Below are 6884 nucleotides of genomic sequence, written 5' to 3' on the forward strand. Positions count from 1 at the left end.
ATATTCGACCTTTCAAATCTGACAGTTGTTTAAAGAAGGGAAAATAATCCTAAAGCAAAATTAACCAGGAGGCCAATGGGTAAGAGGGGACCCAAAACAGAGTTCAGTTTAGCTTGTATTTGCCCAATAGAGTTAATTGTGAATCAAAGCAGAACTCAGGCAGGCGTAGTTAACTTAATAAGTGGGTAGTTAACATTTTTTTTTTAAATTATTCATTTTAATGAACCTTTACAGAGATTTTGGATTTCCATTCATTCATTGTTGCATTTTTCTCCCTGCCCACCTCTCCTCCCTAGTTCGCTCCTCTCTTGGAAAAGTAAAAATCCCCCAATTCTTTCATTGGTGTACAATCCCCCCCCCCCCTTTAGACTAACATTTTAATCTTTGAAGGCATGCCCTGAAATGGATTTGCTCATGGCTGTTCAGTTGCTAGGGAAGAGACTTTAAAAGATTACACTTAACAGATAAGTCACTAGATACTAAACGTAACTTTCTTTAGAGACCTGTCGAGAATTGCCAGCATCTTCCCCATTAGTGAAAATAATGGATTTTGGTTTCTTTGACCTTTTCATTTGCAGTTTGTAATGTAGGTGCTGAAATGGAGGGATACTTTTAAGATGTGTAATTAATTACCCAATTTTGACACAGAATCCTGAAAATGAAATGTATGTATGAGAGTGTTTAAATGGCATTAGATTCTTGATGTCTCCCAAACTCACCTCCGACTCGTTGACCTGGACAAGAGCCTTCCCTGTTCTGCCCAGCCTGCCCTGTGTGTCCTCAGGGATCCTTTACTGGTCTCTGAGAGCCCCTCACTGCCCTGGGGGCTCAGTCCGGTGCCTGACAGAGAGGTGACCTGTAAATGTTGATTTGCTGGATGATTTTTGACTCTGACCTGAGCTAATGAAATCAGATTTGTAAACTTAGGGCTGTCTGAGTGTGACAGATATTTCTCATTTACTTGAGGAATGTGAGTAAAAGAGAAATCAGGAACAGGGAGGGATGCAAACATCTTTTGGTCATAGGTTTGATCACAGTCCTTGAAACCCCACAGTCAGGGAACCAGGTTTTTTACATTGGATGGTCACTAAATGGAATAAATACCGAAGTGTATTCAAGTTGTCAACAGCACCTGACCAGTGTTGATTGGAAACACTGAAAGGTAAACATTGATCATAGGACAGTCTTTGTTGTAGAGGTACATCACACCTTGAGTAAAGAAATACCTGCAGATCCCCCAAAACCACAGAGAAATATTTTTGAACATGTTGTGACTTTTGGAGTGTTTTGTTCTCTGGATACTTTAAAAGCATTTAGAAACTGGTCAGAATCCTATTAATTTCGATCCAAAAAATTCTCGAGTTATGAAGGAAGTGAAGTAATTTTTACTTGCTGATCCAAATGATGTGATGGTATTTTCAATTCCTTCCTATGCTTCTGAAAGTTGAACAAAGAATAAAGTTGATAGGAGAACTAATGTCTTGAAGTTGTGGTGAAGAAAAGTACTCAATATCTCATGAACTGCCAAAACAACAGACAAGTCCGTCTTGGCGTATAACCAGATTGCTCTTAACGACACTCTTAAATGAACTCAGCAAATGGCCTATATGATTTTCAAGTTTGTTTCGTATCAGTTTTTGTGCATTAGCCTCTGCCGACGTCTTTAGCCTTTTCGGAGGTCTTCTGAGATCTGTAAATAATTCCTCATCATATATCCACCTTTATTTTGTTTCAAGCTGTCAGTTTTTTAAAAATTCACTGCAAGAATCATCAGTGCTCTATTTTTTACATGTATTCAATGAACTGACCAATTCTTTTCAGTCCTCCCGCTCCAATGACATGAGGCCACAAAATAGATATCATTCTGTTGATCACTGCGATTTATGGCTATGTTATCCCTACATTAGGCCAGGAAAAATATTCCGATTAATTTTAAAATTTTTATCTTAAAATATGTGTAACAAAATATTTGCTATTTTAATACTTATATGAGACATTAATTACATTCCCCAAGCTATGTAACTATTACCCATTCCTAAATGTGTTTTACTCTCCTTAGAAGCTCAGTATTCCCAAGTCATAAAATCCCAGTTATCTTCCCCACAGCCGTTAATTACCACTGATAAACTTTTGTTTCTATAAATTTGCCTGGTTTAGATATTTCGTATAAATGGAGGAATGTACTTAATGTCTGGCTTAATGCTTATTGTCTGATACATTTAACTCAGTCTGCATTTTTAAGGTTCAGCCATGCCATCTATTGCAATGTCCTTTATCTTTATGAAGGAATATTATTCCATTGGCTGGGTACAGCATATTTTGCTTATTTATTCTTCTTTGCATTGTTTCCACCTTTAATCTAGTGTGTATGATGCTATAATGAACAGTGATGTACTAGCATCGCCATTCTTCTTTTTAAATTATACTAGTTTATTTACAAAATTGAAATATATTGTTTTCCAGAACAGATTCTCCCAATTTCCCTCACCGCCCACCCATCAAATTGTACAACCCCTGACTAATCTCCCCTTCCCCTACACATCCTTATCCCTCTGCGTCCACCCTCCCCCACCTGCCTTTGATCTTTATACTCATTCTACAATAATGGTTTTATACGGTATTTGTCCTTGTGGGGCTTAGTTCATGCAGCATAATGCTCTCCAGTCCCTCCCAAATTAGGTAATAACTTACAAAATCATTATTCCTGCATGCTGCATGGTATCCCATTGTGTGAATGTACCGTAATTTCTCAATCCATTCGTTTGGGCTGTTTCCATGTTCTTGCGATGGTGAATAACGCTGCTATGAACAGTGGTGTACAAGTCTCCATTTATGCCTCAGTTCTCATTTTCTCAGGGTATTTAAAAGTCTGTTGCACCCGAGGGCCTAACGTTATTTTATTTTGGAAGAACATTCTTCTAAGTGGTGTAGTACTCACTCTTCTGTCAATTTGTTGTACTGAGATAATCTGGGGTTGCTGTGATGCTGAATCTTGTGCCACTGGGGGTCAAATGCCATAACAGCTGGCCGTGCTAGACAATGTTTAGTGGAGCTCTCAGATTAAGACAGGTTTGGAAGGAGGGGTGGCATCCACTTCCTAAACCACATGCCTCTGGAAACTCAGTGAACCTGGAGAAAGGACAACAGTTATAGAAAGGCTTCAGGCCTTTTGTTCATAGGGTTGCCATGAGTCGTGCTCGACTCGACGGCAATCAACAACAACAACAACATATTCCAAGTAGTGGAATAGCTGGATCATATGGAATTTTAAAATACGGAAGTCTTCATGAATTTGCATGTCATCCTTGTTCAGGGGCCATACTAATCTTCTCGGCATCCTTCCAGTTTTAATACATTGCCTCAAATGATGGCAAATGTGTTTCTAAGCACGGTCATCAATTTAAAAAGTGTGCGGCAACGTGTAATATATGTGCAGCCAAAGCGAGCACAAAACTCTGTTCTTGCTTGCTGTTCTTTATATGGAAAAAAGATTGAAATTGTCCACAATTTCATTTTACTCGAATCCACAAGCAACACCTATAGTAAAAGCAATCACTAAATCAAAAGACATGTTACATTTGGGTGACTCTGTCAAGAACCTCTCCGAAGTGCTAAAGAGCAAGGATGTGAATGTTAAGACTAAGGTGTGCCTGATCCAAGCCATTGTAGTTTCAGTTGTTCCCTATGCACCTGAAGGTCGGACAATGAATAAAGAAGCACATAGGAGAATGAATGCCTTTAAATTGGGGTGTTGTTGAAAGGCATTGACTGTCTTTTGGACTTCTGAATGTTGAATAAGCAAATCTTTCTTGGAGGAGGTGCAATCAAGGATGCTTGTTAGAGGCAAGGAGGGTGAGACTTCATCTCTTATACTTTGGGCATCTTGTCAGGAGGAGCTGGGCCTTGGAGAGAGAGATGGGTTGGTGAAAGAGAGGAACACCTTCCATGAGATGATGGACTTCTTGGCTAACACACGGGGACTGAGCGTGAGAGAGGTCATGAGGCTGGTCCAGGACAGGGCAAGCGGCAGGTCTGTGGTTCACAGGATTGCTGGGAGTCATGGTGGACTCTGCAGCACCTAACAACAGCAGCATGACAAAGCTATAGTTAACATTCTGGGTAACCACCAGACTTTTACACACTAGCTGTTGTTATTGTTAGTACTGGGTTCCTACTCACCACTGGGCCAATTGGCAGCATTGTGATGGATGGTGAAGAAAATGAGATTGTTCACAGCTTTAGTTTGCTTGGCTCCACAATCAACACTCTTGGCACCAGCAGTCAGGAAATCAAAAAGTCTGCTGTTAGGGACCTCTCCAAAGTACTGAAGAGCAATGGTGTCAGTCTGGAGACTAAGGTGCACCTGATACAGACCATGGTCTTTGTAATCACTTCCTGGAAAAGGACTAGGGATGATAGAAGGAGGATTGATGCCTTTGAGTTGTGGTGTTGGAGAAGAGTATTGAATATACCATGGACTGCTAAGAGAATGAAGAGGTTCTTCCTGGAGAAGTTGAAACCAGTCTGCTCCTTGGAGGTGAGGATTCTGAAGCTTCATCTGACATACTTTGGACATGCTGCAAGGAAGGACCAGTCCTTGGAGAGGGACGCCATACTTGGGAGGGTGGAGGGACAGTGCAAGAGAGGAAGACCCTTGATGAGATGGATTGATTCAGTGATTGGGGTAATGGGGGTAGGTGTGTCAGGGACAGTGAGATTGGCACAGGATAGAGCAGGGTTTAGCACTGTTGTACGTAGGGTTGCTATGAGTCTCAGGTGACCCTATGGCACACAACAACAACAACTCATAGCAAAAAGGAGCACAACAGAAGAAAGCACTGTTTGGCCCTGGGCTATCTCCACAATCATTGCTGTGGCTGAGCCCATTGGTTTTGTTTGTTTGTTTAGCCATTGTGTCTCTCTTTTCTCATGAACAGTGTTTCTCTTTTGATCAGCCTCTACATTACCAAGCATGCTTTCTTCCTCCAAGGACTAGTTCCTATTGATGACAAATCCAGCAAATGTCTCATCATCCTGGTTTCTAAGGAGTATACTGGTTCTACTTTTCCATCACACATTTAGTTGGTTTTGCAATCCACTCAGTATTTTTCATCAACACCACTATTCCAATGCAGCAATTCTTCTTCTGTTTTCATTACACACTCTTCAAATTTCCACTGCATTGGAGGCAGTTGAAAAACATATGGCTTGGTTCAGATGTACCTTACTCTTCATTCTGGTATCATTGTCTTTTAACATTTTTTTAAATTATTATTACACTTTTTATTATTATTATTATACTAGTTTATTTACAAAGTTCAAATACGTTGTTTTTTTAGACCAGATTTAACCTATTAAAAGAGGTCTTTTAAAAACTATTTTAAAAAAACCAACAACGCTAAAACAGACTTTTGCAGAAGATAATACAAATTGGATTCAAGCTGGACCTTAAGATGACCTCTCGTGTCTTGAGGAGGGACACGTATGGAACGCTCAGGGCTCTTATGGCTTTCTTTTTATCCCAAATGGGGGTCAGCAGAGGGGACTTGCCAGATGAATTGGGGGTCTCTGGTCCAGAGCTCAATAACATTTAAAAGTTTTTGGTCAAACATTCTTCTAGGTCGTATAGCCCTGGTCTGTCCACTTGAACAAATATAACTTGTGGTTGCTGTGAAGCCGAACACTGTGACACTGATGTGTCAAATGTGATAATGGTCACCCATGGTGGACAGTGTTTGGTGGAGCTCCCTGATTAAAACAAGCTTGGAAGCAGGAGTGGCATCCACTTCCACAATAGCTTACCTCCGGAAACCCTGTGAACCTGGAGAAAGGGTGAAAGTTATACAAGTGTTCAGGTCTTTCATTCATAGGGTCATTTATGAGTCACCTACAACTTGATGGCATTTAACAACAACAACGTAACAAAAATAAATATAAAACAAATATAAATATAAAAGTAAATAGAAAAAAATTGTTTTCTTTTTTGACTGCTACCCAATGGGGGTTGATTTTGGATCCAAGCAACCGATAAAAGGAGAAAAGATTGAACTCTGATAAGTTCAATCTTTTGTCCTTTTATCTTGATGTTGCATATTTTTCCAGTTATGAAGATTTCTGTCTTCTTTGAGCTACAAACCTGAAGGTTAATATAGTCTTTGAGAGTCAGCACTAAGTGCCTCAAGCCCTCTTTGCTTTCAGAAATCAAGGTTGTATCTTTGAACTTGATACAAGTTTACCAGTGAGCCTTCCTCTAATCCTGTAGGAAGACAGAGGCAGTACCATTTGCTATTCCCACTAGCAATCAGTGTTGTGACTGTGTACCGTCGAGTTAAGACCCACCCGTAGCTGACCCTCCAGCAAGTTTTCAGGGGCAGTTTATTGCACAGGAGGAGACTGTCTATCCTTCTGCAGAGCATCCGGTGGCCTGGAACCACGTGCCTTCGGGATTGCTTCTTGCCATTCGACCACCTACCTGAACTCCCTTCAATCTCTGGCAATCAATGAAGGATCCAATTTCTCAATATCTTTGCTAGCATTTCTTACTGCCCTTTTTCTGATAGTAGAAATCCTAGTTCTTAGAAAGTAGTGTCTTATGGCTTTGATGAGTTTTTCCCTAATGACTATGTTGAGTGTATTTTCATGTGCTTGCTGACCACTTGAATATTTTCTTTGGGGCAATGCCTATTCAAGTTCTCTGTCATTTCTTAATTGGGTTGTTTGTCCTCTTGTTGAGTGTAGGAATTTTTTTTTTAATATATGCTGTATATCCAGTGAGAGAGACAGCATCAGGATGGCTGGTGAAGAGATTGAGATTGTTCACAGCTTTAGTTTGCTTGGCTCCACAGTCAACACTGTTGGCACCAGTAGCCAGGAAATTAAAAGGT

Source organism: Elephantulus edwardii, unplaced genomic scaffold (assembly GCF_000299155.1).
Source record: "Elephantulus edwardii isolate Elephantulus edwardi_28Jun2011 unplaced genomic scaffold, EleEdw1.0 scaffold00027, whole genome shotgun sequence".
Lineage (NCBI taxonomy): Eukaryota > Metazoa > Chordata > Mammalia > Macroscelidea > Macroscelididae > Elephantulus > Elephantulus edwardii.